Source organism: Sus scrofa, chromosome 1 (assembly GCF_054392235.1).
Source record: "Sus scrofa isolate SSC_HxYL_T2T_F1_AM1 chromosome 1, Sscrofa_HxYL_maternal_Yorkshire_Landrace_v2.0, whole genome shotgun sequence".
In the NCBI taxonomy this organism is placed as follows: domain Eukaryota; kingdom Metazoa; phylum Chordata; class Mammalia; order Artiodactyla; family Suidae; genus Sus; species Sus scrofa.
In genome coordinates this window covers 48,857,249-48,870,616 of record NC_139383.1, presented here as the reverse complement: position 1 = coordinate 48,870,616, position 13,368 = coordinate 48,857,249, and the positions used below count along the sequence as shown (strand labels likewise).

The window sequence follows — 13,368 nt, the reverse complement described above, 5'->3', positions numbered from 1 at the left end:
CCTGTACAAAAACTATATATAATTTAATAAGGAACATATGTTGACTCAGAATGTGACCAGTTTAAGGAAGAAGATATTCAGAGCTAAATATAGTATGGTTTGTATTTATAATCATCCACACTGTTGCCTAAGCATAAGCACATTTATGTACATATGCACAATTGTATTCATCCTATATATATAATATTCTATAATACATTTTTATTAAAATAATTTTGAAATGCCTTAATAAAGTGAATGATATAAAGAGATATATTATACTTTTCAAATATCAAAGCAGTAAAGTGGAAAACCTAGTACTATCATATAAAACAATTTATGTAAATTTTCAAATCACATAATATATGACACAGAATAATAAGAGTAAACAACACGGTTGGGAAATGAACATAAGTTTCCAGATGAGGGCTAACTCGGGACAAGAATGAAAGAGAAACAGATAGTGTAATCTATTTATTTAATCTGTATATCTATCATATCTTCATATTGTATCTATCAACTTAAACTATATTTTAGTTCTATTTCTTTATGAAATAATCTGTGGAAATTTTCATAAAGATTTGACACTTATTAAATCTACTACAGTTGACCTTTGAGCAAGAGTTTGAACTGTGCACATTCACTTATATGTGGATTTTTTTCAATAGTAATTACTGTAGTAGTACACACTCCCCTTTGGTTTAATCTGAGGATATGGAGGAATTACGTATTTGGCATGCTGCCTACAAATTACACTTGGATTCTCAAGTGCACAGAGCATCATAGCACCTAATCTCTGCATTGATTGGGGGTCAACTGCATATTGTTCTCTTTTCATGCTAGACCCATGATGTTTTGATTGCTACAGCTTTGTAATATAGTTTGAAATCAGTAAATATAATGCGTCTAGCTTTGTCCTTCTTTCTGAAGACTTTTTTGGGTATTTGGGGTCTCTGTTGTTTTCACATGGATTTTAGGACTGCTTTTTCTACTGAGAAAAATGTCTTTGGAATTTTGATTAGGGATTGCATTGAATCTGTAGACCCATTTGGGTAGTATGGACACTTTAACAATATTAATTCTTCCATGAACTGGTGATATCTTTCAATTTATTAACTTCTTCAATTTCTTTCATCAATGTCTTATAATTTTTAGTGTACAGGTCTTTTACTTTGTTGGTTATATTAATTTCTCAGTATTTATTCTTTTTAATGCTATTATATATGGAATTGTTTTTTGTCATTTATTTTATACATATATTTTTTTCTACTGTACAGCATGGTGACCCAGTTACACATACATATACACATTCTTTTTTCTCAAATCACATGTTCCATCATAAGTGACTAGACAGAGTTCCCAGTGCTATACAGCAGGATCCCATTGTTAATCCACCCCAAAGTTAACATTCTGCATCTATTTACCCCAAGCTCCCAGTCCCTCCCACTTCCTCCCCCTCCCCCTCTCCCTGGGCAACCACAAGTCTATTCTCCAAGTCCATGATTTTCTTTTCTGTGGATAGGTTCATTTGTACCCTATATTAGATTCCATATATGTTATATAATATGGTATTTGTCTTTCTCTTTCTGACTTACTTCACTCAGGATGAGAGTCTCTAGTTCCATCCATGTTGCTGCAAACGGCATTATTTTGTTCTTTTTTTATGACCGAGTAGTATTCCACTGTGTATATATACCACATCTTCCTAATCCAGTCATCTGTCAGTGGACATTTGTATTGATTCCATGTCTTGGATATTGTGAATAGTACTGAAATGAACATGTGGGTGCATGTGTCTTTTTTAAGTAGAATTTTGTCTGGACATATGCCCAAGAGTGGGATTGCTGGGTCATATGGTAGTTCTATGTATAGTTTTCTAAAATACCTTCATACTATTCTCCATAGTGGTTGTGCCAGCTTACATTCCCACTAACAGTGCAGGAGGGTTCTCTTTTCTCCACACTCTCTCCAGCATTTGTTATTTGTGGACTTATTAATGATAGCCATTCTGCCTGTTGTGAGGTGGTATCTCATGATAGTTTTGATTTGCATTTCTTAAATAATCAGTGATGTTGAGCATTTTTTCAAGTACTTGTTGTTCATCTGTATATCTTCCTTGGAGAAATGTCTATTCAGGTCCTTCGTCCATTTTTCCATTGGGTTGTTGGCTTTTTTGCTGTTGAGTTGTATAAGTTGTTTATATATTCTAGAGATTAGGCCCTTGTCAGTTGCATCATTTGAAACTATTTTCTCCCATTCTGTAAGTTGTCTTTTTTTTTTTTTTTTTTTTTTTTTTTTTGATTTTTAGAGCTGTACCCTCTGCTTATGGAGGTTCCCAGGCTAGGGGTCTAATCATAGCTACAGCTGCCGACCTACACCACAGCCCCAGCAATGTGGGATCCCAGCCGCATCTGTGGCCTACACCACAGCTCATGGTAGTGCCAGATCCTTAACCCACAGGGATTGAACTAACCTGCAACCTCATGGTTCCTAGTCAGATTCGTTTCCACTGCACCACGACTGGAACTCTGAAGAATCACTTTTTTTTTTTTGTCTTTTTTTTGTATTTTCTAGGGCTGCACCCATGGCATATGGAGGTTCCCAGGCTAGGGGTCTAATTGTAGCTACAGCTGCTGGCCTATGCCACAGCCACAGCAACACCGGATCTTTAACCCACTGAGTGAGGCCAGGGATCAACCCACAACCTCATGGTTCCTAGTCAGATTCGTTAACCACTGAGCCACCATGGGAACTCCTGTTGTCTTTTTGTTTTCTTTTTGGTTTCCTTTGCTGTGCAAAATCTTGTCAGTTTGATTAGGTGCCATTATTTTATTTTTGCTTTTATTTCTGTTGCTTTGGGAGACTGACCTGAGAAAACATTTTAATTTCTGTGATACATCATTGTTAGTGCATGGAAATGCAACAGAGTTTTGCATATTGATTTTGTATTCTTCAATTTTGCTGAATTTGTTCATTCTAACTGGTTTTTGTTGTATTTTTATGGTTTTCTGTATGTAAAATCATATCTGCAAATGGGTCATTTTACTTCTTCCTTTCTTATTTGTATAATTTTATTTATTTTTCTTGCCTAATTGCTCTGGCTGGGATTTTGACTCCTGTGTTGTGTAGAATTGGCAACAATGGGCATCCTTGGTCTTATTGGTGAACTTAGAAGGAAATCTTATAGATTTTCATGGTTGAGTATGATTTTAGCTGTGGTCTTGTCATATATGTCCTTTATTATGCTGAAATACACTCCTTTTATATCAATTGTTGAGAGGTTTTATCACAAAAGGATGATGAATTTTGAAAAATTCTTTTATGCATCAACTGACATGATCATATGATTTTTGTCCTTTATACTGTTGACGTGGGGCATCACATTGAGAGATCAGTGTTGTGGTGAGCCATCTTTGCAACCAAGATAAATATCCCTTGATCATGATGTATGATCTTTTTTCTTTTTACAATGTCTGTCAATTTCTGCTGTACAGCAGTGACCCAGTCATAATGTGTATATACATTCTTTTTCTCATATTATCTTCCATCATATTCTATCACAAGTGATTAGATATAGTTCCCTGTGCTATACAGCAGTCCAGTGTTTCCTAATTGATTTTGTCTAGGCGATTTGTCCATTGTTAAATATGGGTACTGAAGTCCCCTACTATTATTGCATTGCTGGCTATATCTCTCTTCAGAAATGTTAATGTTTCTTTAATGCATTTAGGTACTGCAATGTTGAGTGCATATAATTTACAATTGTTATATCCCCTTGATGAATTGACCACATTATATAATGATCTTCTTTGTCTCTTTTGCATTTTTTATCTTAAAGTCTATTTTGCTTAATATAAGTGGAATTGCCACTGTTGTCTTTGGCTTTCCATTTGTATGAAACACATTTTTTCCATCCTTGCACTTTCAGCCTATTTGTGTCCTTAAAGCTAACATAAGTCTCTTGTAGGCAGCATATTGTTGCATCTTTAAATTTTTATTTAAATTTAGCTATTCTTTGACACTTGATTGGAGAATTTAATGTGTTTAGATTTAATCATTTTTAAAGTTCTCATTGTGGCTCAGTGGGTTAAGGACCTGACGTTGTCTCTGTGAGGATGAGGGTTCAATCCCCGGCCTCGCTCAGAGGATTAAGGATCCAGTGTTGCCACAAGCTATGGCATAAATCACAGATGCAGCTCTGATCTTGTGTTGTCATGGCTGTGGTGTAGGCCTTAGCTGCAGCTCAGATTTGACCTCTAGCCTGGGAATTTCCAGGTGTGGCTGTAAAAAAAAGTAAATACATAAATGAAATAAATAAATTTAAAACATTTTTGATAGATAAGGATTTATTGTTATATATTGTTAATTATTTTCTAGCTGTTTTATAGTGCCTTTCTTCCTCTCTTGCTATCTTTGTGACTTGATAATTTTCTACAGTGGTGTGCCATGATTCTTTTTATCTCTTGTACATCTACTATTAGCTTTTGCTTTGTGGTTGCTTTGAGGCTTACACATATATCTTATGGTTATAGTAGGATATTTTAAGCTGATCACAACTTAACTTTAATTGCATACAGAATCTCTACTTTTTACTTTTTTTTTTTTTTTTTTTTTTTGTCTTTTTGCTATTTCTTGGGCCTCTCCCACGGCATATGGAGGTTCCCAGGCTAGGGGTCGAATCGGAGCTGCAGCCACCGGGCTATGCCAGAGCCACAGCAACGCAGGATCTGAGCCACATCTGCAACCTACACCACAGCTCACGGCAACGCCGGATCGTTAACCCACTGAGCAAGGGCAGGGACCGAACCCTCAACCTCATGGTTCCTTGCCACGACGGGAACTCCAGAATCTCTACTTTTTTACTTCCCATTCCATTTTATGTTTTGATGTTACATTTACATTACTTTATATTGTGTATTCATTAATAAATTGTTATAGCTATAGTTTCTTTTAATACTTTTATCTTTTAACCTTTATATTAGAGTTAAGTAATGACATGCTACCCTTACATTACAGGAGTGATCTCAATTTTATCATATACTTACTTTTACCAGTGGGTTTTATACTTTCATGTGTTTGTATTACTAATTAGTAGCTTTTTACTTCAGCCTGAAGAACTCCCTTTAGCATTTCCTGTAAGGCACGTCTAATGGTGATGAACTCCCTCAGTTTTTGTTTATCTGTGGACATCTTTAACTCTGATTCATTTTTTTGGCCATATCCACAGCATATGAAAATTCCTGAGCCAAGAATTGAACTTGTGCCTCCACAGCAACCCAAGCTGCTGAGTAAGATTCTTAATCCACTGCACCACACCAGGAACTCTTCTCTGATTAACTTCTGAAGATCAGCCTTGGCAGGTGAAATATGTTTGGTTGATAGTTTTTTTCTTTCAGCACTTTGAGTCTATTATTCTACTCTCTCCTTGCCTGCAAGGTTTCTGCAGAGAAACTCACTGTCTTATGGGAATTCTTTTATAAATGATTTTTTTCCCCTGTGGCTTTCAAAATTCTCTCTCTGTCTGATTTTTGAGAAGTTTTATTTTAATGTGTCTCCGGGAAGTCTTCTTTGAGTTGAGTCTGCTTTGGACCTAGGAGCTTCTTTTACCTGGATGACCCTATCTTTCCTCAGATTTGGGAAATTTTCAGCCATCATTTTCTAAAATAAGCTTTCAGGCCCTTTATCTCTCTATTCTACTTCTGGGACTATCATAATATATGTATTTATTGTTTTGATTAACATTGCCCCATAATCCATGTAGTCTTCATTTTTTTTCATTTTATTCTCCTCTGACTGAATTATTTCAAATGACCTCTCTCTGATATCACAGATTCTTTCTTTGGCTTGATCAAGTCATCTGTATAGTATGTATTTTTCATTTCTAAAGGTATATTATTTAGCTCCAGAATTTTGGTTATATTTCAGTGATTTATATCTCTCTGTTCAACCTCTTGTTTTGTGCATTTATTGTTTTCCTGATTTTTAGTGTATTGTCTGTGTTCTCTTATAGCTCACTGATCTTCCTTGAAACAATTTGTATTCTTTGGTAGGCAATTAGTACATCTCCATTTCTTAGGTATTAGTTACTGGAGAATTATTTTGTTCCTTTGGTGATATCATGTATCCATGATTTTTCATGTAAATTGAAGTCTTGCATTGTTGTCTTCATGCTTAAAGCAGCAGTCACCTTTTCCAAATTTTACTGACTAACTTTAGGAGAGAAATACCTTCAGGAGTCAGTTCAGCTGAGTATTCTGAGGCTTTTTCAGTCCTTTTCTACGCCTGCTTCACAACTCATTCTTTCTTGTTAGGGAGGTGGGGATTCTTATTATTTTATGCCTTCCCTCTATCCTGCCAGAGGATTTGAGAACTTCTAGTTTATTTTCCCTAGGGCAATGCCCTAAAATGCTCAAGTTTTTGACACTTTCCCTAATCTCACAGAATTTGGAGGCTTTCTTTGTGTACTTGCCAGCTGTCTGGCTCGGATTTGGTCTCCACAGAAATGTTTGCTGGGATCTACCTGTAGTAGTAGAGACAGTTTCAGTGAGGTTTGCAGAACATTCAAGCATTGGGGGTGCCTTTGTGCCATTTGGGGGGCTCTGCAGTTGAAGTGTCCCCAGCAGCTTGTGGACTTTCTTCCTCATGTAGCCCATGAGGGGACAGAGAATGATGAATAGCATCTCATTAATGTGTCCTGAACTCTGGTTGCTGTGCTCCCAGCCTCTCCTGACCCCTCAGCTTTGCAGATCACCTCAGTGTTCTGGATGGAGCAAGAAAGAAGTGGGCATTTGGGCAGCATTTTTCACAATGGAGAAGCCACGTGCTTACTCAGATACTCTCATTTTTCTCCTGGGAGAAATAATGGGCAGAGGGGAATTTCTCTTAGCACTGAGCTGTGACACCTTGGGAGAGAAGTGATGTGGATAAAGTGAAATTGTTTTCTTACCATATTCAACGCAGCCATCTCAGATTTTTCCCGCCAGTAATGTGCTGGAACTTCTCCACTGGTCTCTTGAACTCCCACAAAGATACTCTCTTCTATGGCTCTCAAAACTGATGTTCTGGTTGGAGATAGGAAGATGACAGTAGAAAACTATTCTGCCATCTTGCTAATGTCCTATTCTCAATACTTTTCATTTTATTTGAAACTTTTCACTAATAACTTTTTAAAATATAATGTGTATTTGGCTGATTTTGGCCACACCCATAGCATGAGGAAGTTTCCAGGCCAGAGATCAAACCCATACCACAGAAGTGACCTGAGCTTCTCCAGTGACACTTCCAGATCCTTAACCCATTCAGCCACCAGGGAATATCCTATTTGGCTGGTTTTAAGAAACATTTTCCTCATCATCACTTTGAATGACTATGAAAGTGCCATAGTCTATTTAAACATTCCCTTATTGTTGATAATTTTGAAAGTTTCCAATATTTTGGTATCGTAAACCATGTTGAAATGATCAAACTTTTTTCACATATCTAATGACGTTTTAGGATAAATCCTTTCTGAGTGGAACAGATGAAAATTTTTGAGTATTTGTGTATATTTATGTTGCCAAGTTATAAAATGTCATAAATGAGTTTGTATTAATTTACATGAAAAATAATAGGCAAGAGTGACTGATTCAGTAAACCCTCTCCCACTGCAGTATTTGTCACTAAAAACAAGTACTTATTCATAAACAAGTAAGACATATTATTACTTAAGCGTGATTAATTTTGATTCCTAAATTTTTAAAAAAATTTTGTAAAGATGTATTGAAGTGTAGATGATTTACAATACTGTGATAATTTCTACTGTACAACAAAGAGTTGCAGCTATACATGTAAACAATCCATTCTCTTTCTGATTCTTTTCCCACATAGATTATCACAGGGTTTTGGGTAGAGTTCTTTGTGTTATACAGCAGGTCCCCATTGATGAATAATTCCATATACCTCAGCATGCATATGCCAATCCCAAACCCTTAGTACCTCCCTTCTCCACTAATTTTCAAGTGTGTATTGAGTGTTTATGTATCTTTCCAGTACGTTGAATGTTTAAGGACACAGCCTTCATCGAGAAAGCTGAATTTGAGTCTGATATTATTGGATATATTCCCTTGGACATGTTATTAATTTCTCTAAGTCATTGTTTTCTATGTATTACTTTGTTGGGGCTGCCATAACAAAGTAGCACAAATTAGGTGGTTTATGAAGAGAAATTTATCTTCTCACAATTCTGAAGGTTAGAGATTTGAAATCAGGGTATCAGCAGGGTTGGTTTCTCTAGGGATATGATGCCTCTCTTCTGGCTTATAGTATCTTTTCAGTGTCTCTTCATATCTTCCTTCTATGCATGTCTATCTCTGAGACAAATTTCCCCTTTTTATAATGCAACTGGTCCTACTGGATTGAGCCTCACTAGTGATTTCATTTTAACTTGATTACTTCTGTAAAGACCCTATTTCCAGATAAGTTTACATTCTGGGGTACTGGGGGTTAGAACTCCAACATCTTTTTGAAGGGGATGCAATCAACACATACAGGTATAATAATATCTCATCATAAGCTTGTTGTGAAGATTAATTGCTGGCATGTACTTAGCACAGAATGTGGCAGAGTAAAATCAATATCATATCAGTTAATATTGTGTAAGATTCTTGCTTGTATAATCATTTCATTTTTCTATTGAGGTTATTTATTTCTTATTAATTTGTAAGAGATGTTTCCACATGAACAATTTAAATTATAACTGTATTTTACCATTGTACACATTTTCCTAGTTTTCATTTACATTATTAAGAAGTATTTTGGAGTTCCCGTCATGGCACAGGAGAAACGAATCCGACTAGGAACTATGAGGTTGCAGGTTCAATCCCTGGTCTCTTTCAGTGGGGTGAGGATATGGCTTTGCCATGAGCTGTGGCGTAGGTTCCAGATGCGGCTTGGATCTGGCATTGCTGTGGCTGTGTCGTGGGCCAGTGGCTATAGCTCCAATTGGACCCCTAGCCTGGGAACTTCCATGTGCCCTGGGTGTAGCCCTAGAAAGACAAAAGACAGAAAAAAAAAAAAACAAACAAAGAAGTATTTTATAAACAAATCTACTATTTTTTTATTTCTCTTTTTTTTTACATTCAGTGAATATTCCCTCCTCACAGTAGGATGAACTAAATGTGAATCTTTATTTCCATCTAATTTGTATTTAATTATTTGATTACCTCTCCCCATGTACACCTCCTCACATACATGTCTTATGGAATCCTAAACTTTGATTGTGCATGATGGCTCCAAAACCATAAGAAAGCATTCCAAATATTAGATTAGGTAATGAGGCAAGATGAAGGAATTTTTAAGATGAAATTATGATTTCTACTCAACTAGGTTAATCAAAAAGGAGATTATCCTGGGTGATCAGGACACGAGTGAATCCTTTAAAAGAGAATGTACAGGTCAGAGATGGAAGAAGTCAGAGGTTCAAAGAGGAGAGAGGTTCTGTTATCCTTGAGTGAGCAATTGGGAATCTTGAAGAGACCACTGTATACCAGGACAAAGAAGTGACCTTTAGGATGAGGACCTCATCCTACAGCCGCAAGGCACTGGATTCTGTCACAACCAGTGAGCTTGGGCGAGCCCCATGGATATCAGATAGGTTAGCAGCTGGGCAACACTTTGAGTACAGCCTTGTCAGAGCCTGATAGAGTAACTACTGTGTACACAGGCTCCACATTCAAAGAAACTAAGATTGTGGGGTTTTTTAATTTTTTAATGATTTTAATTTTTTCCATTATAGCTTGTTTACAGTGTTCTGTCAATTTTCTACTGTACAGCAAGTTGACCCAGTCACATGCATATGTATATGTTCTATTTTATCATATTATCAAACTCCATCATAAGTGACTAGATGTAGTTCCCAATGCTATATAGCAGGATCTCATTGCTTATCCATTCCAAAAGCTATAGTTTGCATCTATTAACCCCAAGTTCCCCATCCATCCCACTCTCTCCCCCTCCCCCTGGGCAACCACAAGTCTGTTCTCCAAGTCCATGATTTTCTTTTCTGTGAAAAGGTTCATTTGTGCCCTATATTAGATTCCAGATATAAGTGATATCATATGGTATTTGTCCTTCTCTTTCTGACGTACTTCACTCAGTACAAGAGTCTCTAATGCAAATGGCATTATTTTGTTCTTTTTTTATGGCTGAATAGTATTCCATTGTGTATATATACCACATCTTTAGAATCCATTCATCTGTTGATGGACTTTTAGGTTGTTTCCATGTCTTGCCTATTGTGAGTAGTGCTGCAGTGAACATATGGGTGCATGTGTCTTTTTTAAGGAAAGTTTTATCCAGATATATGCCCAAGAGTGGGATTTCTGGGTCATATGGTAGTTCTATATTTAGTTTTTTGAGGTACCTCTGTACTGTTTTCCATAGTAGTTGCACCAATTTACATTCACACCAATAGTGCAGGAGGGTTCCCTTTTCTCCACACTCTCTCCAGCATTTGTTATTTGCGGATTTATTAATGATGGCCATTCTGACTGGTGTGAGGTGGTACCTCGTAGTAGTTTTGATTTGCATTTCTCTAATAATCAGTGATGTTGAACATTCTTTCATGTGTTTGTTGGCCATCTGTATATCTTCCTTGGAGAAATGTCTATTCAAGTCTTTTGCCTATTTTTCAATTTGGGTTGTTGGCCTTTTTGCTGTTGAAATGTATAAGCTGTTTGTATTTTAGAGAGTAAGCCCTTTTTTAGTTGCATTATTTTAAACTATTTTCTTTTTTTTATGGTTTCCTTTGCACAAAAGCTTGTCAGTTTGATTAGGTCCCATTGGTTCACTTTTACTTTTATTTCTGTTGCTTTGGGAGACTGACCTGAGAAAACATTTCTAATGTTGATGTTAGAGAATGTTTTCCCTATGTTCTCTTCTAGGAGTTTGATGGTGTCTTGTCTTACATTTAAGTCTTTAATCCATTTTGAGTTTATTTTTGTACACGGTGTGAGGGTATATTTTAGTGTCATTGATTTATGTGCAGCTGTCCAGTTTCCCAGTACCACTTGCTGAAAAGACTGTATTTTCCCATTGTATATTCTTGCCTCCTTTGTTGAAGATTAATTGACCATAGGTGTCTGGGTTTATTTCTGGATTCTCTCTTCTGTTCCACTGGCCTGTATGTCTATTTTGGTACCAGTACCACACTGTCTTGATTACTGTGGCTTTGTAGTATTGCCTGAAGTCTGGGAGAGTTATGCCTCCTGCTTGGTTTTTGTGGTTCCATATACATTTTTGGATTGTTCGTTCTAGTTCTGTGAAAAATGTCATGGGTAATTTGACAGGGATTGCATTGAATCTGAAGATTGCTTTGGGTAGTATGGCCATTTTTACAATATTGTTTTTTCCAACCCAGGAGCATGGAGTATCTTTCCATTTCTTTGAATTCTCCTTAATTGCCTTGATTAATATTTTATATTTCTTAGCATATAAGTCTTTCTCCTCCTTGGTCAGGTTTATTCCCAGGTATTCAATTTTTGGGGGGTGCATTCTTAAAGGGTATTGTATTTTTGTATTCCTTTTCTAATATTTCATTGTTAGTACACCAAAGTGTGACTGGTTTCTGAATATTAATTTTATATCCTGCTACTTTGCTGAATTTGTTGATCAGTTCAAGTAGTTTTGGGGTTGAATTCTTAGGGTTTTCTATATATAGTATCATGTCATCTGCATACAATGATAATTTTACTTCTCTTCCATTTTGGATACCTTTTATTTCTTCTGTTTGTCTAATTGCTGTTGGACTTCCAATACCATGTTGAATAAAAGTGGTGAGAGAGGGCATTGTTGTCTTGTTCCACATTTTAGCAGGAAGGCTTTCAGCTTTTCTCCATTGAGTATTAAATTTGCTGTGGGTTTGTCATAAATGTCTTTTATTATGTTAAGGTATATTGCCTCTATACCTACTTTGGTAAGAATTTTTATCATAAATGGATGTTGGACTTTGTCAAATGCTTTCTCTGCATCTATTGAGATGATCATGTGGTTTTTGACTTTCCTTTTATTAATGTGGTGTATAACGTTGATTAATTTGCCTATGTTGAACCATCCTAGTGAACCTGGGATGAATCACACTTGGTCATGGTATATGATATTTTTTATATTGTTGGATTTGGATGGTTAAAATTTTGTTGAGAATTTTTGCATTTATATTCATTGAAAATATTGGCCTATAGTTTTCTTTTCTGGTGGTATCTTTGTCTGGTTTTGGAATTAGGGTTGATGGTGGCATCATAGAATGTCTTTGGGAGTGTTCCTTTTTATTCAACCTTTTGAAGAAGTTTAAGGAAAATGGGTATAAAAGTTTCTCTTTGTATGTTTGGTAGAATTCACCTGTGAAGTCGTCTGGTCTTGTACTTTTATTTGTAGGGAGTATTTTTACATGTTTAATTTCATTTCTCGTGATTGGTCTGTTCAGTTGATCTATTTCTTCTTGATTCAGTTTTGGCAGGCTGTAAGTCTCTAGAAAGTTGTCCATTTCTTCTAGGTTGTCAAATTTGTTAGCATGCAATTATTCATAGTATTCTCTCATGGTTTTTTGTATTTCTGCAGTATCCATTGTGACTTCTCCTTTTCCATTTCTTACTTTGTTTATTTGGTTTTTTTTCTCTCTTCTTGGTGAGTCTAGCCAGAGGTTTGTCAATTTTGTTTACCTTTTCAAAGAACCAGCTCTTGGTTTTATTGATTTTTTTCTATCATTTTTTTGGTCTCTAATTTATTGACTTCCTCTTTGATCTTTGTGATTTCCTTCCTTCTGCTGGCTTTAAGTTTTGTTTGTTCTTCTTTTTCTAATTCATTTAGGTGTTGGATTAAGTTGTTGATTTGTGTCTTTTTTGAGGAAGGCCTGTATTGCTATGAATTTCCCACTGAGCACTGCTTTTGTGGCATCCCATAGATTTTGAGTGGTTGTGTCTTCATTATCATTTGTCTCGAGATATTTTTAAATTTCCTTCTTGATTTCCTCCTTGACCCATTGGTTTTTTAGTAGCATGTTGTTTAGTCTCCATGTAGTAAGTTTTTCTCATTTCTTTTCATGTGGTTGATTTCTAGTTTTGTCCCATTGTGGTCAGAGAAGATACTTGAAATAATTTCTATACTCTTAAATTTGTTGTGGTTAGCTTTGTGCCCCAGTATGTGATAAGTTCTTGAGAATGTTCGATGTGCACTTGAAAAGAATGTATATTCTGATTTTTTTGGATATAGTGTCCTGAGCGAGGCCAGGGATCGAACTTGCAACCTCATGGTTCCTAGTCAGATTCATTAACCACTGAGCCACAACAGGAACTCCTGAAATCCTTTTTTAACATCTTCATGTTTGTCCGTTTGCTGTTCCTTGTCATTTATCATTGC

The 13,368-nt window shown here is 36.1% G+C and overlaps 1 protein-coding gene across 4 annotated transcripts in view; it reads left to right on the top strand.

Moving 5' to 3' along the window:
- The window catches only part of LOC146406061 (uncharacterized), a 171,314-nt gene that overhangs the window by 19,480 nt on the left and 138,466 nt on the right, over positions 1-13,368 (top strand). The window lies entirely within an intron of this gene.